Source organism: Phyllobates terribilis, unplaced genomic scaffold, assembly GCF_046119375.1.
Source record: "Phyllobates terribilis strain yellow unplaced genomic scaffold, ASM4611937v1 Scaffold_30__1_contigs__length_15301838, whole genome shotgun sequence".
NCBI classification, from domain to species: domain Eukaryota; kingdom Metazoa; phylum Chordata; class Amphibia; order Anura; family Dendrobatidae; genus Phyllobates; species Phyllobates terribilis.
In genome coordinates, this window is record NW_027362790.1 from 9,455,669 (window position 1) to 9,478,286 (window position 22,618).

General features: G+C 43.6%; 13 non-coding genes across 13 annotated transcripts; all 13 read right to left on the reverse strand.

The window, feature by feature from the left end:
* Positions 1–538: 538 nt before the first annotated feature.
* LOC141180187 (U2 spliceosomal RNA) lies at positions 539–729 on the reverse strand. Its single transcript, XR_012255957.1, has one exon. It is a non-coding gene; the product is annotated as a U2 spliceosomal RNA (small nuclear RNA).
* A 1,115-nt stretch (positions 730–1,844) lies between these two features.
* Positions 1,845–2,035, reverse strand: LOC141180188 (U2 spliceosomal RNA). Its single transcript, XR_012255958.1, has one exon. It is a non-coding gene; the product is annotated as a U2 spliceosomal RNA (small nuclear RNA).
* Positions 2,036–3,150: 1,115 nt separating this feature from the next.
* On the reverse strand, positions 3,151–3,341 carry LOC141180189 (U2 spliceosomal RNA). Its single transcript, XR_012255959.1, has one exon. It is a non-coding gene; the product is annotated as a U2 spliceosomal RNA (small nuclear RNA).
* Positions 3,342–4,453: 1,112 nt separating this feature from the next.
* Positions 4,454–4,650, reverse strand: LOC141179890 (U2 spliceosomal RNA). Its single transcript, XR_012255829.1, has one exon. It is a non-coding gene; the product is annotated as a U2 spliceosomal RNA (small nuclear RNA).
* Positions 4,651–10,723: 6,073 nt separating this feature from the next.
* Positions 10,724–10,914, reverse strand: LOC141180190 (U2 spliceosomal RNA). The gene has a single exon (XR_012255960.1). It is a non-coding gene; the product is annotated as a U2 spliceosomal RNA (small nuclear RNA).
* A 1,118-nt stretch (positions 10,915–12,032) lies between these two features.
* On the reverse strand, positions 12,033–12,223 carry LOC141180191 (U2 spliceosomal RNA). Its single transcript, XR_012255961.1, has one exon. It is a non-coding gene; the product is annotated as a U2 spliceosomal RNA (small nuclear RNA).
* Positions 12,224–13,338: 1,115 nt separating this feature from the next.
* LOC141180192 (U2 spliceosomal RNA) lies at positions 13,339–13,529 on the reverse strand. The gene has a single exon (XR_012255962.1). It is a non-coding gene; the product is annotated as a U2 spliceosomal RNA (small nuclear RNA).
* Positions 13,530–14,644: 1,115 nt separating this feature from the next.
* Positions 14,645–14,835, reverse strand: LOC141180193 (U2 spliceosomal RNA). The gene has a single exon (XR_012255963.1). It is a non-coding gene; the product is annotated as a U2 spliceosomal RNA (small nuclear RNA).
* Positions 14,836–15,949: 1,114 nt separating this feature from the next.
* Positions 15,950–16,140, reverse strand: LOC141180195 (U2 spliceosomal RNA). Its single transcript, XR_012255965.1, has one exon. It is a non-coding gene; the product is annotated as a U2 spliceosomal RNA (small nuclear RNA).
* A 1,109-nt stretch (positions 16,141–17,249) lies between these two features.
* On the reverse strand, positions 17,250–17,440 carry LOC141180197 (U2 spliceosomal RNA). The gene has a single exon (XR_012255966.1). It is a non-coding gene; the product is annotated as a U2 spliceosomal RNA (small nuclear RNA).
* A 1,115-nt stretch (positions 17,441–18,555) lies between these two features.
* Positions 18,556–18,746, reverse strand: LOC141180170 (U2 spliceosomal RNA). The gene has a single exon (XR_012255942.1). It is a non-coding gene; the product is annotated as a U2 spliceosomal RNA (small nuclear RNA).
* A 1,115-nt stretch (positions 18,747–19,861) lies between these two features.
* Positions 19,862–20,052, reverse strand: LOC141180182 (U2 spliceosomal RNA). The gene has a single exon (XR_012255953.1). It is a non-coding gene; the product is annotated as a U2 spliceosomal RNA (small nuclear RNA).
* A 1,115-nt stretch (positions 20,053–21,167) lies between these two features.
* Positions 21,168–21,354, reverse strand: LOC141179827 (U2 spliceosomal RNA). Its single transcript, XR_012255782.1, has one exon. It is a non-coding gene; the product is annotated as a U2 spliceosomal RNA (small nuclear RNA).
* Between the last annotated feature and the right edge of the window lie 1,264 nt (positions 21,355–22,618).

The following is a 22,618-nucleotide window of genomic DNA, read 5'->3' on the forward strand; positions in this document are numbered from 1 at the left end:
TGCAGGCATTAAATGAAAGAAGTCAGTGTTCCAGCAGAAGGAGACAACGTTTCAGAAAAGGCATTGTAGCAAACCAAAAAAGAAATTTTAAGCGCAGCAGAGTAACCAGCGCACATACCTGTTAGCTCAGGTGAGTTTAAAAGGCTGCTGTTGATAACAAGGGCATTTGCTAAATAGATGGTGTGTGTGCAACAATATACTGAAAGGTCAATTATATTGTGCAGCTTATCTCACCACCTGTAGTTATTTAGGTGAAAGCTCCAAAATGCTTGCCTAATATGTCTGTTTATCCAAAAGGAAGTAAAAAGGGAGAGCTAGAAAGATAGCATTGCATCACATTACATGGCAATGCAATGCACAGTTGCTGAAGTTGAACCAAAATGAGCTTGTAATCTGGCTTCTGCAACTTTGAACATGAAAAATCCAATGAGGAGAAGAAAAGCAAAGCCAAAGAGTCCATCCCAAAATCCGACAAACAAGCAAAATGAACAAAAAACATTGAATTCAATTCTTTCTGATTTTAGAAACTGCATTAAAGAAGGGGTGCACCGGTCCTGGAGATACTGCAATACCAGGTCAATGCGTGGAGTGGACAGAGCAAGCTCTTTTTCCATCTCCCTGTTCTAAAAATCCATTTAATATATGGTCCCCAGATAGGGGACGTATCAGATATTAAACTGATAAGAACAGATACTACACTTGATCTTAGCCAAAAGGCCGAGAAGCGATAACCAGAATTGGTTTCAAACTACGGAGCCACCCAAGGATCCTGAAAAGTCCATTTGTGGAGATGAGCTCCTGGACTCCCGTTAAGAAGACATGTTGTCAACCTCTAGATCCCTTACATGCCTGCACTTTTCGGCTTGCTGCTGCTGCAATCCACGCGTTTTAGATCTGCATAACTCCACCTCTTTAAACACAGCACCTTCACCCCCTGCTGTTCCCACCCGCCTCAACACCGTTGGAAGGGAGGAGAACCAATTAAGGCGGGGGGTGGGGTGGAACGAGCAGCTGTCTACCCTTAGCAGGAGGGCTCCTGATTACATACCTCTCCTGCTGCTGCTGCTGCTGGCTGTCCAGCAGCAGACTGAAGGTGGCTGCTGCTGTGCACAGGTATATAAAGGCTCAGAGCCTATTATGACACGCGCAGCCAGCGTTCCATTGCCACATTCCATCTACTGCAGGCAGGATACCTGGCTGGCTGAATGTCGCTGAGAAGCTCACAGAGACCGCCATAAGCAACAGTTTAACAGAATGCCACAGACTAATCAACCAAACTTTTTGGGTTGGGTTCTCTGTTATAGTCTGCAGGCATTAAATGAAAGAAGTCAGTGTTCCAGCAGAAGGAGACAACGTTTCAGAAAAGGCATTGTAGCAAACCAAAAAAGAAATTTTAAGCGCAGCAGAGTAACCAGCGCACATACCTGTTAGCTCAGGTGAGTTTAAAAGGCTGCTGTTGATAACAAGGGCATTTGCTAAATAGATGGTGTGTGTGCAACAATATACTGAAAGGTCAATTATATTGTGCAGCTTATCTCACCACCTGTAGTTATTTAGGTGAAAGCTCCAAAATGCTTGCCTAATATGTCTGTTTATCCAAAAGGAAGTAAAAAGGGAGAGCTAGAAAGATAGCATTGCATCACATTACATGGCAATGCAATGCACAGTTGCTGAAGTTGAACCAAAATGAGCTTGTAATCTGGCTTCTGCAACTTTGAACATGAAAAATCCAATGAGGAGAAGAAAAGCAAAGCCAAAGAGTCCATCCCAAAATCCGACAAACAAGCAAAATGAACAAAAAACATTGAATTCAATTCTTTCTGATTTTAGAAACTGCATTAAAGAAGGGGTGCACCGGTCCTGGAGATACTGCAATACCAGGTCAATGCGTGGAGTGGACAGAGCAAGCTCTTTTTCCATCTCCCTGTTCTAAAAATCCATTTAATATATGGTCCCCAGATAGGGGACGTATCAGATATTAAACTGATAAGAACAGATACTACACTTGATCTTAGCCAAAAGGCCGAGAAGCGATAACCAGAATTGGTTTCAAACTACGGAGCCACCCAAGGATCCTGAAAAGTCCATTTGTGGAGATGAGCTCCTGGACTCCCGTTAAGAAGACATGTTGTCAACCTCTAGATCCCTTACATGCCTGCACTTTTCGGCTTGCTGCTGCTGCAATCCACGCGTTTTAGATCTGCATAACTCCACCTCTTTAAACACAGCACCTTCACCCCCTGCTGTTCCCACCCGCCTCAACACCGTTGGAAGGGAGGAGAACCAATTAAGGCGGGGGGTGGGGTGGAACGAGCAGCTGTCTACCCTTAGCAGGAGGGCTCCTGATTACATACCTCTCCTGCTGCTGCTGCTGCTGGCTGTCCAGCAGCAGACTGAAGGTGGCTGCTGCTGTGCACAGGTATATAAAGGCTCAGAGCCTATTATGACACGCGCAGCCAGCGTTCCATTGCCACATTCCATCTACTGCAGGCAGGATACCTGGCTGGCTGAATGTCGCTGAGAAGCTCACAGAGACCGCCATAAGCAACAGTTTAACAGAATGCCACAGACTAATCAACCAAACTTTTTGGGTTGGGTTCTCTTTTATAGTCTGCAGGCATTAAATGAAAGAAGTCAGTGTTCCAGCAGAAGGAGACAACGTTTCAGAAAAGGCATTGTAGCAAACCAAAAAAGAAATTTTAAGCGCAGCAGAGTAACCAGCGCACATACCTGTTAGCTCAGGTGAGTTTAAAAGGCTGCTGTTGATAACAAGGGCATTTGCTAAATAGATGGTGTGTGTGCAACAATATACTGAAAGGTCAATTATATTGTGCAGCTTATCTCACCACCTGTAGTTATTTAGGTGAAAGCTCCAAAATGCTTGCCTAATATGTCTGTTTATCCAAAAGGAAGTAAAAAGGGAGAGCTAGAAAGATAGCATTGCATCACATTACATGGCAATGCAATGCACAGTTGCTGAAGTTGAACCAAAATGAGCTTGTAATCTGGCTTCTGCAACTTTGAACATGAAAAATCCAATGAGGAGAAGAAAAGCAAAGCCAAAGAGTCCATCCCAAAATCCGACAAACAAGCAAAATGAACAAAAAACATTGAATTCAATTCTTTCTGATTTTAGAAACTGCATTAAAGAAGGGGTGCACCGGTCCTGGAGATACTGCAATACCAGGTCAATGCGTGGAGTGGACAGAGCAAGCTCTTTTTCCATCTCCCTGTTCTAAAAATCCATTTAATATATGGTCCCCAGATAGGGGACGTATCAGATATTAAACTGATAAGAACAGATACTACACTTGATCTTAGCCAAAAGGCCGAGAAGCGATAACCAGAATTGGTTTCAAACTACGGAGCCACCCAAGGATCCTGAAAAGTCCATTTGTGGAGATGAGCTCCTGGACTCCCGTTAAGAAGACATGTTGTCAACCTCTAGATCCCTTACATGCCTGCACTTTTCGGCTTGCTGCTGCTGCAATCCACGCGTTTTAGATCTGCATAACTCCACCTCATTAAACACAGCACCTTCACCCCCTGCTGTTCCCACCCGCCTCAACACCGTTGGAAGGGAGGAGAACCAATTAAGGCGGGGGGTGGGGTGGAACGAGCAGCTGTCTACCCTTAGCAGGAGGGCTCCTGATTACATACCTCTCCTGCTGCTGCTGCTGGCTGTCCAGCAGCAGACTGAAGGTGGCTGCTGCTGTGCACAGGTATATAAAGGCTCAGAGCCTATTATGACACGCGCAGCCAGCGTTCCATTGCTACATTCCATCTACTGCAGGCAGGATACCTGGCTGGCTGAATGTCGCTGAGAAGCTCACAGAGACCGCCATAAGCAACAGTTTAACAGAATGCCACAGACTAATCAACCAAACTTTTTGGGTTGGGTTCTCTTTTATAGTCTGCAGGCATTAAATGAAAGAAGTCAGTGTTCCAGCAGAAGGAGACAACGTTTCAGAAAAGGCATTGTAGCAAACCAAAAAAGAAATTTTAAGCGCAGCAGAGTAACCAGCGCACATACCTGTTAGCTCAGGTGAGTTTAAAAGGCTGCTGTTGATAACAAGGGCATTTGCTAAATAGATGGTGTGTGTGCAACAATATACTGAAAGGTCAATTATATTGTGCAGCTTATCTCACCACCTGTAGTTATTTAGGTGAAAGCTCCAAAATGCTTGCCTAATATGTCTGTTTATCCAAAAGGAAGTAAAAAGGGAGAGCTAGAAAGATAGCATTGCATCACATTACATGGCAATGCAATGCACAGTTGCTGAAGTTGAACCAAAATGAGCTTGTAATCTGGCTTCTGCAACTTTGAACATGAAAAATCCAATGAGGAGAAGAAAAGCAAAGCCAAAGAGTCCATCCCAAAATCCGACAAACAAGCAAAATGAACAAAAAACATTGAATTCAATTCTTTCTGATTTTAGAAACTGCATTAAAGAAGGGGTGCACCGGTCCTGGAGATACTGCAATACCAGGTCAATGCGTGGAGTGGACAGAGCAAGCTCTTTTTCCATCTCCCTGTTCTAAAAATCCATTTAATATATGGTCCCCAGATAGGGGACGTATCAGATATTAAACTGATAAGAACAGATTTTTTTTTTTTTTTTCCTCAGATTAAGACCCACATTAATTTATGCATCATAGCGCATATTCACATAACGGGTTCTCAAATCATCATTCGGAAAAACAAAAACAAAATCCCAATAAACACAACCCTGCAATTAACTGTTACTTACTGTAAGAAGTCCAATGTGAAAAGTTCCAGAGTGCTTCTGCTGCTGTCTCACCATACTTCTTTTTATCCAATAAATAGGCATAAAACAGTCTAGCAAGAAAAATCTTTCTGCATTCCATGGGGGAAAAAACAATCTTTTTAAAAATCACCAAATTCCGAACGTCCCATAAAACCTCTTTATATATGACAAAAATAATCCAGCTTGCCCGCTTCCTTTGCGAGTACTTAAAATCTTGACCTATTAAAATCCTTTCAAAATCGAAACAATGAAAACCAACTAAAGCAACAAACATACGTGACAACAAGGTAAAAACTTTTTTAGCAAAAAAACAGTCCCAAAAAATATGCTGTATTGTTTCCACCTTATTGCAACCTTCCCTAGGACATAGTTCTTGAACCTTTATCCCCCGGTCATTCAAAAAAGCCCTTGTTGGCAAGCATCCATGCAACGCCATCCAGGTTACATCCTTCTGTCTGTTGCTGATTCCACGCATGAAAAAAAGCTTCCACACCTGTCCAGACTGTGCATTATTACAAAACGGCACATCACATAACATCTCCTTCTTCTTAATACCTGAGACAATCAGTTTTTTGTCCGGTCTAACCATGGAGCTTATCCCATTTTGATCATAGAAGGACCTAAGCACCACATAAAAAAACGGTATCACAAACGAAACTGGTTTTCTTAAATCCTTCTCACACCAGCTCCATTTCTGGAAAAGCCGTCCTGCTAAATATTTGCACATGTCCGCAGTCCTGTTATTGCACTGGGATAATTTATAAATGTTCAAAAAATAATGCATTCTTAAAAATAAGTCAATGTTAGGAAAATCACAACCCCCATTTTCCACAGAACACATAACCATTCCTCTTCTTAGTTTCTCCATTTTGGATCCCCAAAAAAACACAAACAGTTTCCTTGTCACTCTCTTTGTCCAAAGCACAGCAGGTGGGAAAATCAAAGCAGTGTACAGCAGAAGCGGGAGAATCACAGACTTGATTACCAGCACTTTCCCTCTCAGCGACAGGTTCCTTAGTTTCCAAAAGTTCAACTTCTGATCCATTTTGTCTTCTAGAATCTTCAGGCTGCTTTTCCCTTTCAGTTCCTTCTCAAAGATGACACCAAGAACCTCAATTTCCTCCCTACTCTCCACTCCTGCCACGTTAACCTCAACCTGCCTCCCAAAATTACAAAGCTGGCACTTTCCCCAATTCACCGCCATACCAGCCACACAACAAAAAATCCTTACGTGCAAATTCACTCTATTGAGATCCGCCTGTGAACCACAAGTAAAAACAATATCATCCATATAACTTAAAGACTTGACTGGACCCCCGGATCCCCCAGGAATAAAAACACCAGCCACACACTTGTCAACTTGCACACTTTTTAAAAGGGCCTCCACCACACAGATAAAAAGAATTGGTGACAGGGGACAACCCTGCCTAACTCCCGATAAAATATTAAAACTGGAACTCACATGCCCATTAACTAAAATCTGGCTACTGACCCCACAATAAAAACTCTTAATGACCATCAATAATTTATCCGGAACACCAAGGTGACTTAAAGCAGAGAACAAAAATCTATGTGATATTTTATCAAAGGCTTTCTCCAGGTCCACCGACTGTAACAAAAGAGCATTCTTATTCAAATTAGCCTGATAAATTAAGTCTCTTAGAAGCAGCAAATTATCTGAAATTTTCCTACCAGGCACTGCACATGCCTGATACTCCCCCACCATATCACCTATCACATCTGCCAGTCTACCAGCCACAATTTTAGAAATAATTTTGTAATCACTGTTTAACAATGTTATGGGCCTCCAATTTTTAATATCCCTCATGTCCCCTTTCTTATGAATCAGCGTAACAATCCCCCTACGCATAGAAACCGATAAAATCCCATGAGTAAAACCATATTGCACCACCCGGGAAAACTCCACACCTATAATATCCCAAAATCTAACATAAAATTCAGCAGGAAGACCATCACAGCCTGGCGTCTTGCCTTTCGCCAAGCCATCCACTGCCCGTCTAATTTCATCTTTCCCAACCTCCTCACTTAAAAACCCAATTTTCTCCTCAGGAATATTATTAGTTAATACTTTGCAATAATCATTAATTTCCGCATCACTGGCTCTACTATCGTTAGAGAAGAGTGTTTCATAAAAGGAAAGAATACTGCCAATCATCTCATCCCCAGATACCTCCCCTGCAGGAGAAAAAACAGACTTAAAAACCCCTTTAGGTTTAAAACATTTTTTAAAAAAGTATCTCGAACATTGCTCATTTTCCTCCATGTGCTTTATTTTTGCCTTAAACATAATAGTCTTCCCTTTTTCAATAAGTATCTTCTTCAGTTCGTCCTTCAAATCTGCAATCTCTTTATCCACCTCCATCCCCGCTCTCTTAAACTTATGGAGTACTTCCAATTTTGAAATAACAGCAGCATCATGATCCCTTTTGGCTTTCGCTCTCCTAAAACACACCCCTTTAAAATAACATGCAAATTTCTCTTTAGCCCAGTCCCACCACTCTAGCAAATCTTTAAAAAGGTGCTGTTCAGACACACAAGACAAAAACACTTTATTAAAACCAACCTTAACACTCTCCTCTTCCAGCAGGCTTACGTTCAGCTTCCAGAGTCCCTTTCCAAAAGCCAGGGACTCAGCTATACACAGATCTACCACTATCATCTTGTGGTCAGAAAAAGTCGTCATCACGTGGTTGCACTTGGCCACCTTAATCCCTTCAGACATAAAAACATAGTCAATTCGGGAAACACTACGTCCACTGTCTGATATGTATGTGAACTTATCACTTGGCCCAACCATCAGACCAGCATCCGTGTAGCGTAAATCCTGCACAATCTGATTTAAAATATTAGACATAACATCAGTCCTACCTTCCGTAGAGCTCTTACGATCTTTTGCGGATCTGACACAATTAAAATCTCCAGCCACTATAGTGAAGTCTCTGCCTGGTAAAAACAACTTTAGAGACTCCAAAAACCCAACTCTTGCTTGTTTATCAGCAGGGGCATAAACATTAAAAACCCGTACCCGCTGACCTAAAAAATCCACTAATAAAAACAAACATCTCCCAGGTATGATTACTTTAAACTCTAAAACCTTTAGACTGGAATTACACAGTAAAATGCCCACCCCTTCATTCCTGTTTTCTGAGCATGGGGACCAAAAAGATTGCCCCTTATTCCACTCACTCTCATGCGGGGCAGATTTAATTACACATTCCTGCAGACAGACAATATCTGCATTCACACTCTCAATGTACTCCAGTATCCCTGCTCTCCTACAAGCAGAACCAATCCCTCGTACATTCAGAGAAGCAACACACAACGCCATCATAACAACAGGAAAAAATCTCCACCATACCCGATCCATCATGAACCAGGAGAAAACCCACTCCTGCCACCCACTTTTCTACGTATATCAGGCGACTCAGAACTCGAGTCCCTGTTAGAATAACCTGGTCTTAGGGAGACTGGATCTTCCTGCCCCCCAGACCAACACCCCTCCACCTTACTTCTTTTAATCACGGAGGCATAACTCTCCTCCTTGCCATCATCTTCCTCCTCATTTTCACTCCAATCACTGTTAACCCTATCACGCTGCTGAGGGGTTATAGTTCCATCCGAATCAGAATCCTCCTCCTCCAAAACCTCCATTTCCTCACCCCCATCTCTTCCCAAAACAGGATTCACTGACTCCGCCATATTAGACAAATCCATCCCATCACCCGGGCCATGCACATCAGCTACTTTGTTTATTACTTCCAGCCCCTCCCTCAAACCAACTTTCTTCTGGCTCCGCCCCTTTTCCTCCATCTTGGGCACCGCATGGTCTCTTCCCCTACCACCATCTTGTTTTTGGCTTTCCCCCTCTGAGTCTGAGCCTTCGCCCTCCTCCCCACTTTCCTGCCGAGTCTTCTTCTGCCTCTCTTCAGCGTCCACCTGTGACCTAGGAATCTGAGCCCACAATCTACATTTCCTTGCAAGGTGATCTGCATGTCCACACAAATCACACACCTTATTCATTGGGCAACCACTTGCAACATGCCCAGATTTCCCACAACCTCTACAAACATCACCTTGCACTGGACAATCTTTCTGAACATGTCCAAACTCATGACACTTCCTACAATATTCCATCTGTCCATTATAAAAACAAAATCCCCTTTCTCCTCCGATAGAAAACTGTGCAGGAATGCTCTTGGCACCCCCAATAGCTCTATCATCCGGTCTCAGTTTTACAACATATCTCCTCTTGCCATTTAGATAATTGTATTTGTTCTTCATTCTTCCCAAAAATTTAACCTCACTACAATACCGAGCTAAAAAATTGGAAACAGTCTCATCCGGAACTTTAGGGTTATACATGTGCACAACCACATACTTATATGTCTGCTGGAACAGAGGTTCCAGTGCAATAAACTCTAGGCATTTCAATTCCTTTTCTTCCTTCATTCGTACCAACTCCATGTAGACTCTCTGGCAAATACTCAAAGAAACAAAAGTGATATCATAAATTCCTTGTTTCTGAAAATCCTGCAGTGCCAATACATCCGTTACCTTCAAGCCATTAATGTTCTTCAAGACATCAACGCAAACTTGGTCCAAACCGATTTCTCCTTCATGACCTGCAGCCACCTTCAGACGGACCGAGTCCTCTAATCCACGTGTTTTCTCCACCATTTTTACAGCAGATAAACACAATCGCCGCTCAATCGCACACTAGGGCCCCACAAGGGGGAACCCCAGTCACAACTGCCCTCCAAACAACACCAGCAGCAGAAAACCACCACTGATCTTGCCAAAAGGCCGAGAAGCGATAACCAGAATTGGTTTCAAACTACGGAGCCACCCAAGGATCCTGAAAAGTCCATTTGTGGAGATGAGCTCCTGGACTCCCGTTAAGAAGACATGTTGTCAACCTCTAGATCCCTTACATGCCTGCACTTTTCGGCTTGCTGCTGCTGCAATCCACGCGTTTTAGATCTGCATAACTCCACCTCTTTAAACACAGCACCTTCACCCCCTGCTGTTCCCACCCGCCTCAACACCGTTGGAAGGGAGGAGAACCAATTAAGGCGGGGGGTGGGGTGGAACGAGCAGCTGTCTACCCTTAGCAGGAGGGCTCCTGATTACATACCTCTCCTGCTGCTGCTGCTGCTGCTGGCTGTCCAGCAGCAGACTGATGGTGGCTGCTGCTGTGCACAGGTATATAAAGGCTCAGAGCCTATTATGACACGCGCAACCAGCGTTCCATTGCCACATTCCATCTACTGCAGGCAGGATACCTGGCTGGCTGAATGTCGCTGAGAAGCTCACAGAGACCGCCATAAGCAACAGTTTAACAGAATGCCACAGACTAATCAACCAAACTTTTTGGGTTGGGTTCTCTTTTATAGTCTGCAGGCATTAAATGAAAGAAGTCAGTGTTCCAGCAGAAGGAGACAACGTTTCAGAAAAGGCATTGTAGCAAACCAAAAAAGAAATTTTAAGCGCAGCAGAGTAACCAGCGCACATACCTGTTAGCTCAGGTGAGTTTAAAAGGCTGCTGTTGATAACAAGGGCATTTGCTAAATAGATGGTGTTTGTGCAACAATATACTGAAAGGTCAATTATATTGTGCAGCTTATCTCACCACCTGTAGTTATTTAGGTGAAAGCTCCAAAATGCTTGCCTAATATGTCTGTTTATCCAAAAGGAAGTAAAAAGGGAGAGCTAGAAAGATAGCATTGCATCACATTACATGGCAATGCAATGCACAGTTGCTGAAGTTGAACCAAAATGAGCTTGTAATCTGGCTTCTGCAACTTTGAACATGAAAAATCCAATGAGGAGAAGAAAAGCAAAGCCAAAGAGTCCATCCCAAAATCCGACAAACAAGCAAAATGAACAAAAAACATTGAATTCAATTCTTTCTGATTTTAGAAACTGCATTAAAGAAGGGGTGCACCGGTCCTGGAGATACTGCAATACCAGGTCAATGCGTGGAGTGGACAGAGCAAGCTCTTTTTCCATCTCCCTGTTCTAAAAATCCATTTAATATATGGTCCCCAGATAGGGGACGTATCAGATATTAAACTGATAAGAACAGATACTACACTTGATCTTAGCCAAAAGGCCGAGAAGCGATAACCAGAATTGGTTTCAAACTACGGAGCCACCCAAGGATCCTGAAAAGTCCATTTGTGGAGATGAGCTCCTGGACTCCCGTTAAGAAGACATGTTGTCAACCTCTAGATCCCTTACATGCCTGCACTTTTCGGCTTGCTGCTGCTGCAATCCACGCGTTTTAGATCTGCATAACTCCACCTCTTTAAACACAGCACCTTCACCCCCTGCTGTTCCCACCCGCCTCAACACCGTTGGAAGGGAGGAGAACCAATTAAGGCGGGGGGTGGGGTGGAACGAGCAGCTGTCTACCCTTAGCAGGAGGGCTCCTGATTACATACCTCTCCTGCTGCTGCTGCTGCTGCTGGCTGTCCAGCAGCAGACTGAAGGTGGCTGCTGCTGTGCACAGGTATATAAAGGCTCAGAGCCTATTATGACACGCGCAGCCAGCGTTCCATTGCCACATTCCATCTACTGCAGGCAGGATACCTGGCTGGCTGAATGTCGCTGAGAAGCTCACAGAGACCGCCATAAGCAACAGTTTAACAGAATGCCACAGACTAATCAACCAAACTTTTTGGGTTGGGTTCTCTTTTATAGTCTGCAGGCATTAAATGAAAGAAGTCAGTGTTCCAGCAGAAGGAGACAACGTTTCAGAAAAGGCATTGTAGCAAACCAAAAAAGAAATTTTAAGCGCAGCAGAGTAACCAGCGCACATACCTGTTAGCTCAGGTGAGTTTAAAAGGCTGCTGTTGATAACAAGGGCATTTGCTAAATAGATGGTGTGTGTGCAACAATATACTGAAAGGTCAATTATATTGTGCAGCTTATCTCACCACCTGTAGTTATTTAGGTGAAAGCTCCAAAATGCTTGCCTAATATGTCTGTTTATCCAAAAGGAAGTAAAAAGGGAGAGCTAGAAAGATAGCATTGCATCACATTACATGGCAATGCAATGCACAGTTGCTGAAGTTGAACCAAAATGAGCTTGTAATCTGGCTTCTGCAACTTTGAACATGAAAAATCCAATGAGGAGAAGAAAAGCAAAGCCAAAGAGTCCATCCCAAAATCCGACAAACAAGCAAAATGAACAAAAAACATTGAATTCAATTCTTTCTGATTTTAGAAACTGCATTAAAGAAGGGGTGCACCGGTCCTGGAGATACTGCAATACCAGGTCAATGCGTGGAGTGGACAGAGCAAGCTCTTTTTCCATCTCCCTGTTCTAAAAATCCATTTAATATATGGTCCCCAGATAGGGGACGTATCAGATATTAAACTGATAAGAACAGATACTACACTTGATCTTAGCCAAAAGGCCGAGAAGCGATAACCAGAATTGGTTTCAAACTACGGAGCCACCCAAGGATCCTGAAAAGTCCATTTGTGGAGATGAGCTCCTGGACTCCCGTTAAGAAGACATGTTGTCAACCTCTAGATCCCTTACATGCCTGCACTTTTCGGCTTGCTGCTGCTGCAATCCACGCGTTTTAGATCTGCATAACTCCACCTCTTTAAACACAGCACCTTCACCCCCTGCTGTTCCCACCCGCCTCAACACCGTTGGAAGGGAGGAGAACCAATTAAGGCGGGGGATGGGGTGGAACGAGCAGCTGTCTACCCTTAGCAGGAGGGCTCCTGATTACATACCTCTCCTGCTGCTGCTGCTGCTGGCTGTCCAGCAGCAGACTGAAGGTGGCTGCTGCTGTGCACAGGTATATAAAGGCTCAGAGCCTATTATGACACGCGCAGCCAGCGTTCCATTGCCACATTCCATCTACTGCAGGCAGGATACCTGGCTGGCTGAATGTCGCTGAGAAGCTCACAGAGACCGCCATAAGCAACAGTTTAACAGAATGCCACAGACTAATCAACCAAACTTTTTGGGTTGGGTTCTCTTTTATAGTCTGCAGGCATTAAATGAAAGAAGTCAGTGTTCCAGCAGAAGGAGACAACGTTTCAGAAAAGGCATTGTAGCAAACCAAAAAAGAAATTTTAAGCGCAGCAGAGTAACCAGCGCACATACCTGTTAGCTCAGGTGAGTTTAAAAGGCTGCTGTTGATAACAAGGGCATTTGCTAAATAGATGGTGTGTGTGCAACAATATACTGAAAGGTCAATTATATTGTGCAGCTTATCTCACCACCTGTAGTTATTTAGGTGAAAGCTCCAAAATGCTTGCCTAATATGTCTGTTTATCCAAAAGGAAGTAAAAAGGGAGAGCTAGAAAGATAGCATTGCATCACATTACATGGCAATGCAATGCACAGTTGCTGAAGTTGAACCAAAATGAGCTTGTAATCTGGCTTCTGCAACTTTGAACATGAAAAATCCAATGAGGAGAAGAAAAGCAAAGCCAAAGAGTCCATCCCAAAATCCGACAAACAAGCAAAATGAACAAAAAACATTGAATTCAATTCTTTCTGATTTTAGAAACTGCATTAAAGAAGGGGTGCACCGGTCCTGGAGATACTGCAATACCAGGTCAATGCGTGGAGTGGACAGAGCAAGCTCTTTTTCCATCTCCCTGTTCTAAAAATCCATTTAATATATGGTCCCCAGATAGGGGACGTATCAGATATTAAACTGATAAGAACAGATACTACACTTGATCTTAGCCAAAAGGCCGAGAAGCGATAACCAGAATTGGTTTCAAACTACGGAGCCACCCAAGGATCCTGAAACGTCCATTTGTGGAGATGAGCTCCTGGACTCCCGTTAAGAAGACATGTTGTCAACCTCTAGATCCCTTACATGCCTGCACTTTTCGGCTTGCTGCTGCTGCAATCCACGCGTTTTAGATCTGCATAACTCCACCTCTTTAAACACAGCACCTTCACCCCCTGCTGTTCCCACCCGCCTCAACACCGTTGGAAGGGAGGAGAACCAATTAAGGCGGGGGGTGGGGTGGAACGAGCAGCTGTCTACCCTTAGCAGGAGGGCTCCTGATTACATACCTCTCCTGCTGCTGCTGCTGCTGGCTGTCCAGCAGCAGACTGAAGGTGACTGCTGCTGTGCACAGGTATATAAAGGCTCAGAGCCTATTATGACACGCGCAGCCAGCGTTCCATTACCACATTCCATCTACTGCAGGCAGGATACCTGGCTGGCTGAATGTCGCTGAGAAGCTCACAGAGACCGCCATAAGCAACAGTTTAACAGAATGCCACAGACTAATCAACCAAACTTTTTGGGTTGGGTTCTCTTTTATAGTCTGCAGGCATTAAATGAAAGAAGTCAGTGTTCCAGCAGAAGGAGACAACGTTTCAGAAAAGGCATTGTAGCAAACCAAAAAAGAAATTTTAAGCGCAGCAGAGTAACCAGCGCACATACCTGTTAGCTCAGGTGAGTTTAAAAGGCTGCTGTTGATAACAAGGGCATTTGCTAAATAGATGGTGTGTGTGCAACAATATACTGAAAGGTCAATTATATTGTGCAGCTTATCTCACCACCTGTAGTTATTTAGGTGAAAGCTCCAAAATGCTTGCCTAATATGTCTGTTTATCCAAAAGGAAGTAAAAAGGGAGAGCTAGAAAGATAGCATTGCATCACATTACATGGCAATGCAATGCACAGTTGCTGAAGTTGAACCAAAATGAGCTTGTAATCTGGCTTCTGCAACTTTGAACATGAAAAATCCAATGAGGAGAAGAAAAGCAAAGCCAAAGAGTCCATCCCAAAATCCGACAAACAAGCAAAATGAACAAAAAACATTGAATTCAATTCTTTCTGATTTTAGAAACTGCATTAAAGAAGGGGTGCACCGGTCCTGGAGATACTGCAATACCAGGTCAATGCGTGGAGTGGACAGAGCAAGCTCTTTTTCCATCTCCCTGTTCTAAAAATCCATTTAATATATGGTCCCCAGATAGGGGACGTATCAGATATTAAACTGATAAGAACAGATACTACACTTGATCTTAGCCAAAAGGCCGAGAAGCGATAACCAGAATTGGTTTCAAACTACGGAGCCACCCAAGGATCCTGAAAAGTCCATTTGTGGAGATGAGCTCCTGGACTCCCGTTAAGAAGACATGTTGTCAACCTCTAGATCCCTTACATGCCTGCACTTTTCGGCTTGCTGCTGCTGCAATCCACGCGTTTTAGATCTGCATAACTCCACCTCTTTAAACACAGCACCTTCACCCCTGCTGTTCCCACCCGCCTCAACACCGTTGGAAGGGAGGAGAACCAATTAAGGCGGGGGGTGGGGTGGAACGAGCAGCTGTCTACCCTTAGCAGGAGGGCTCCTGATTACATACCTCTCCTGCTGCTGCTGCTGCTGGCTGTCCAGCAGCAGACTGAAGGTGGCTGCTGCTGTGCACAGGTATATAAAGGCTCAGAGCCTATTATGACACGCGCAGCCAGCGTTCCATTGCCACATTCCATCTACTGCAGGCAGGATACCTGGCTGGCTGAATGTCGCTGAGAAGCTCACAGAGACCGCCATAAGCAACAGTTTAACAGAATGCCACAGACTAATCAACCAAACTTTTTGGGTTGGGTTCTCTTTTATAGTCTGCAGGCATTAAATGAAAGAAGTCAGTGTTCCAGCAGAAGGAGACAACGTTTCAGAAAAGGCATTGTAGCAAACCAAAAAAGAAATTTTAAGCGCAGCAGAGTAACCAGCGCACATACCTGTTAGCTCAGGTGAGTTTAAAAGGCTGCTGTTGATAACAAGGGCATTTGCTAAATAGATGGTGTGTGTGCAACAATATACTGAAAGGTCAATTATATTGTGCAGCTTATCTCACCACCAGTAGTTATTTAGGTGAAAGCTCCAAAATGCTTGCCTAATATGTCTGTTTATCCAAAAGGAAGTAAAAAGGGAGAGCTAGAAAGATAGCATTGCATCACATTACATGGCAATGCAATGCACAGTTGCTGAAGTTGAACCAAAATGAGCTTGTAATCTGGCTTCTGCAACTTTGAACATGAAAAATCCAATGAGGAGAAGAAAAGCAAAGCCAAAGAGTCCATCCCAAAATCCGACAAACAAGCAAAATGAACAAAAAACATTGAATTCAATTCTTTCTGATTTTAGAAACTGCATTAAAGAAGGGGTGCACCGGTCCTGGAGATACTGCAATACCAGGTCAATGCGTGGAGTGGACAGAGCAAGCTCTTTTTCCATCTCCCTGTTCTAAAAATCCATTTAATATATGGTCCCCAGATAGGGGACGTATCAGATATTAAACTGATAAGAACAGATACTACACTTGATCTTAGCCAAAAGGCCGAGAAGCGATAACCAGAATTGGTTTCAAACTACGGAGCCACCCAAGGATCCTGAAAAGTCCATTTGTGGAGATGAGCTCCTGGACTCCCGTTAAGAAGACATGTTGTCAACCTCTAGATCCCTTACATGCCTGCACTTTTCGGCTTGCTGCTGCTGCAATCCACGCGTTTTAGATCTGCATAACTCCACCTCTTTAAACACAGCACCTTCACCCCCTGCTGTTCCCACCCGCCTCAACACCGTTGGAAGGGAGGAGAACCAATTAAGGCGGGGGGTGGGGTGGAACGAGCAGCTGTCTACCCTTAGCAGGAGGGCTCCTGATTACATACCTCTCCTGCTGCTGCTGGCTGTCCAGCAGCAGACTGAAGGTGGCTGCTGCTGTGCACAGGTATATAAAGGCTCAGAGCCTATTATGACACGCGCAGCCAGCGTTCCATTGCCACATTCCATCTACTGCAGGCAGGATACCTGGCTGGCTGAATGTCGCTGAGAAGCTCACAGAGACCGCCATAAGCAACAGTTTAACAGAATGCCACAGACTAATCAACCAAACTTTTTGGGTTGGGTTCTCTTTTATAGTCTGCAGGCATTAAATGAAAGAAGTCAGTGTTCCAGCAGAAGGAGACAACGTTTCAGAAAAGGCATTGTAGCAAACCAAAAAAGAAATTTTAAGCGCAGCAGAGTAACCAGCGCACATACCTGTTAGCTCAGGTGAGTTTAAAAGGCTGCTGTTGATAACAAGGGCATTTGCTAAATAGATGGTGTGTGTGCAACAATATACTGAAAGGTCAATTATATTGTGCAGCTTATCTCACCACCTGTAGTTACTTAGGTGAAAGCTCCAAAATGCTTGCCTAATATGTCTGTTTATCCAAAAGGAAGTAAAAAGGGAGAGCTAGAAAGATAGCATTGCATCACATTACATGGCAATGCAATGCACAGTTGCTGAAGTTGAACCAAAATGAGCTTGTAATCTGGCTTCTGCAACTTTGAACATGAAAAATCCAATGAGGAGAAGAAAAGCAAAGCCAAAGAGTCCATCCCAAAATCCGACAAACAAGCAAAATGAACAAAAAACATTGAATTCAATTCTTTCTGATTTTAGAAACTGCATTAAAGAAGGGGTGCACCGGTCCTGGAGATACTGCAATACCAGGTCAATGCGTGGAGTGGACAGAGCAAGCTCTTTTTCCATCTCCCTGTTCTAAAAATCCATTTAATATATGGTCCCCAGATAGGGGACGTATCAGATATTAAACTGATAAGAACAGATACTACACTTGATCTTAGCCAAAAGGCCGAGAAGCGATAACCAGAATTGGTTTCAAACTACGGAGCCACCCAAGGATTCTGAAAAGTCCATTTGTGGAGATGAGCTCCTGGACTCCCGTTAAGAAGACATGTTGTCAACCTCTAGATCCCTTACATGCCTGCACTTTTCGGCTTGCTGCTGCTGCAATCCACGCGTTTTAGATCTGCATAACTCCACCTCTTTAAACACAGCACCTTCACCCCCTGCTGTTCCCACCCGCCTCAACACCGTTGGAAGGGAGGAGAACCAATTAAGGCGGGGGGTGGGGTGGAACGAGCAGCTGTCTACCCTTAGCAGGAGGGCTCCTGATTACATACCTCTCCTGCTGCTGCTGCTGCTGGCTGTCCAGCAGCAGACTGAAGGTGGCTGCTGCTGTGCACAGGTATATAAAGGCTCAGAGCCTATTATGACACGCGCAGCCAGCGTTCCATTGCCACATTCCATCTACTGCAGGCAGGATACCTGGCTGGCTGAATGTCGCTGAGAAGCTCACAGAGACCGCCATAAGCAACAGTTTAACAGAATGCCACAGACTAATCAACCAAACTTTTTGGGTTGGGTTCTCTTTTATAGTCTGCAGGCATTAAATGAAAGAAGTCAGTGTTCCAGCAGAAGGAGACAACGTTTCAGAAAAGGCATTGTAGCAAACCAAAAAAGAAATTTTAAGCGCAGCAGAGTAACCAGCGCACATACCTGTTAGCTCAGGTGAGTTTAAAAGGCTGCTGTTGATAACAAGGGCATTTGCTAAATAGATGGTGTGTGTGCAACAATATACTGAAAGGTCAATTATATTGTGCAGCTTATCTCACCACCTGTAGTTATTTAGGTGAAAGCTCCAAAATGCTTGCCTAATATGTCTGTTTATCCAAAAGGAAGTAAAAAGGGAGAGCTAGAAAGATAGCATTGCATCACATTACATGGCAATGCAATGCACAGTTGCTGAAGTTGAACCAAAATGAGCTTGTAATCTGGCTTCTGCAACTTTGAACATGAAAAATCCAATGAGGAGAAGAAAAGCAAAGCCAAAGAGTCCATCCCAAAATCCGACAAACAAGCAAAATGAACAAAAAACATTGAATTCAATTCTTTCTGATTTTAGAAACTGCATTAAAGAAGGGGTGCACCGGTCCTGGAGATAATGCAATACCAGGTCAATGCGTGGAGTGGACAGAGCAAGCTCTTTTTCCATCTCCCTGTTCTAAAAATCCATTTAATATATGGTCCCCAGATAGGGGACGTATCAGATATTAAACTGATAAGAACAGATACTACACTTGATCTTAGCCAAAAGGCCGAGAAGCGATAACCAGAATTGGTTTCAAACTACGGAGCCACCCAAGGATCCTGAAAAGTCCATTTGTGGAGATGAGCTCCTGGACTCCCGTTAAGAAGACATGTTGTCAACCTCTAGATCCCTTACATGCCTGCACTTTTCGGCTTGCTGCTGCTGCAATCCACGCGTTTTAGATCTGCATAACTCCACCTCTTTAAACACAGCACCTTCACCCCCTGCTGTTCCCACCCGCCTCAACACCGTTGGAAGGGAGGAGAACCAATTAAGGCGGGGGGTGGGGTGGAACGAGCAGCTGTCTACCCTTAGCAGGAGGGCTCCTGATTACATACCTCTCCTGCTGCTGCTGCTGCTGGCTGTCCAGCAGCAGACTGAAGGTGGCTGCTGCTGTGCACAGGTATATAAAGGCTCAGAGCCTATTATGACACGCGCAGCCAGCGTTCCATTGCCACATTCCATCTACTGCAGGCAGGATACCTGGCTGGCTGAATGTCGCTGAGAAGCTCACAGAGACCGCCATAAGCAACAGTTTAACAGAATGCCACAGACTAATCAACCAAACTTTTTGGGTTGGGTTCTCTTTTATAGTCTGCAGGCATTAAATGAAAGAAGTCAGTGTTCCAGCAGAAGGAGACAACGTTTCAGAAAAGGCATTGTAGCAAACCAAAAAAGAAATTTTAAGCGCAGCAGAGTAACCAGCGCACATACCTGTTAGCTCAGGTGAGTTTAAAAGGCTGCTGTTGATAACAAGGGCATTTGCTAAATAGATGGTGTGTGTGCAACAATATACTGAAAGGTCAATTATATTGTGCAGCTTATCTCACCACCTGTAGTTATTTAGGTGAAAGCTCCAAAATGCTTGCCTAATATGTCTGTTTATCCAAAAGGAAGTAAAAAGGGAGAGCTAGAAAGATAGCATTGCATCACATTACATGGCAATGCAATGCACAGTTGCTGAAGTTGAACCAAAATGAGCTTGTAATCTGGCTTCTGCAACTTTGAACATGAAAAATCCAATGAGGAGAAGAAAAGCAAAGCCAAAGAGTCCATCCCAAAATCCGACAAACAAGCAAAATGAACAAAAAACATTGAATTCAATTCTTTCTGATTTTAGAAACTGCATTAAAGAAGGGGTGCACCGGTCCTGGAGATAATGCAATACCAGGTCAATGCGTGGAGTGGACAGAGCAAGCTCTTTTTCCATCTCCCTGTTCTAAAAATCCATTTAATATATGGTCCCCAGATAGGGGACGTATCAGATATTAAACTGATAAGAACAGATACTACACTTGATCTTAGCCAAAAGGCCGAGAAGCGATAACCAGAATTGGTTTCAAACTACGGAGCCACCCAAGGATCCTGAAAAGTCCATTTGTGGAGATGAGCTCCTGGACTCCCGTTAAGAAGACATGTTGTCAACCTCTAGATCCCTTACATGCCTGCACTTTTCGGCTTGCTGCTGCTGCAATCCACGCGTTTTAGATCTGCATAACTCCACCTCTTTAAACACAGCACCTTCACCCCCTGCTGTTCCCACCCGCCTCAACACCGTTGGAAGGGAGGAGAACCAATTAAGGCGGGGGGTGGGGTGGAACGAGCAGCTGTCTACCCTTAGCAGGAGGGCTCCTGATTACATACCTCTCCTGCTGCTGCTGCTGCTGGCTGTCCAGCAGCAGACTGAAGGTGGCTGCTGCTGTGCACAGGTATATAAAGGCTCAGAGCCTATTATGACACGCGCAGCCAGCGTTCCATTGCCACATTCCATCTACTGCAGGCAGGATACCTGGCTGGCTGAATGTCGCTGAGAAGCTCACAGAGACCGCCATAAGCAACAGTTTAACAGAATGCCACAGACTAATCAACCAAACTTTTTGGGTTGGGTTCTCTTTTATAGTCTGCAGGCATTAAATGAAAGAAGTCAGTGTTCCAGCAGAAGGAGACAACGTTTCAGAAAAGGCATTGTAGCAAACCAAAAAAGAAATTTTAAGCGCAGCAGAGTAACCAGCGCACATACCTGTTAGCTCAGGTGAGTTTAAAAGGCTGCTGTTGATAACAAGGGCATTTGCTAAATAGATGGTGTGTGTGCAACAATATACTGAAAGGTCAATTATATTATGCAGCTTATCTCACCACCTGTAGTTATTTAGGTGAAAGCTCCAAAATGCTTGCCTAATATGTCTGTTTATCCGAAAGGAAGTAAAAAGGGAGAGCTAGAAAGATAGCATTGCATCACATTACATGGCAATGCAATGCACAGTTGCTGAAGTTGAACCAAAATGAGCTTGTAATCTGGCTTCTGCAACTTTGAACATGAAAAATCCAATGAGGAGAAGAAAAGCAAAGCCAAAGAGTCCATCCCAAAATCCGACAAACAAGCAAAATGAACAAAAAACATTGAATTCAATTCTTTCTGATTTTAGAAACTGCATTAAAGAAGGGGTGCACCGGTCCTGGAGATACTGCAATACCAGGTCAATGCGTGGAGTGGACAGAGCAAGCTCTTTTTCCATCTCCCTGTTCTAAAAATCCATTTAATATATGGTCCCCAGATAGGGGACGTATCAGATATTAAACTGATAAGAACAGATTTTTTTTTTTTTTTCTTTTTAACCAAATCAGATAGGCCGGAGCATAAGCTCAATCAAATTGACTTACAAAAGCCTTTCATTGACACTTAGCCTTTCATCACACTTGGTATATAATCAAAAATAAAACCAAACCTTATCATCAGGTACATTATACACTACTAATTAAACTTTACCAAAAACCTCCACTTTTTAAACTTCCAGATCCCTTCAGCATCTATAATACTTCCACGTTCCTGATCCCAGAGGTATATTACATACATACGTGACAGAATCAATCTCAAACATTCATTAAATGACATTTTCTTCCTTTTAAAAACTAACAAATTCCTCGCATCCCACAAACTTTCAATTACACACACCACCAACAACCATAAAATCCAATCCTTAATTCTACTACATGCACCCATCCCAAACATAGCAAGTTTCCAATTAACATACTTTACACCCACCAATTCCTTGCAAAGTCCCCCTATACCCTTCCATACATCATATGCAAAATCACAATCCCATACCATATGTCTAACATGCTCTCTCAAACCACATCCATCCCTCGGGCATACCTCAGATTTAACTAAATCCCTCTTCTTTTGCACATCTCTAACAGGCAAAATGTCATGCAATATCATCCAAGCGATATCTCTCTGTCTGTTAGTCACACCATCTATACTTAATTTTCTCCACATCTCGGTTACTTCCTCCCCTCTCAACCCATTGATATTACATACCACCTCACGCTCACGCACCATCCTAATGACTTTCTTCTTTTGCCTAAAATCACTCATGTTAACGGACAACAAATCATACTTCCTTACAAATTTCTCAACACAACCATACCATACAGGACACTTAAAAGCAACAGGCACTCTAGCATCCCTTTTGACCCACTTTAAGCCATAAAGCATCCATCCAGCCGAATACTTCATCATATAAGCACACTTATTACTTTTCCCTAGAACCACCACCACCATTTTCACGTAACTAATCCCTAAAAAGAAATCAATATTTGGAAAATCCAAACCACCATTTACACATAACTTATAGACATATTCCCGTTTCAATTTCTCCATGCGACTTCCCCAAAGAAAATTAAAGATGAATTTCTCAGTTTTCCTAATTTTCTTAAAAGCAGCAGGATATACATTCGCAACAAACAACAAAATAGGCAAAATAACCGCCTTAATAATCAGAACTTTCCCAGTCAGAGTTAATTCTCTCATTCGCCAAAAATTCAACTTGCGCACCACTCTCACCCCACAATCTTCCCAACTCTCATTTCCTTTCAAATCATCATTAAACT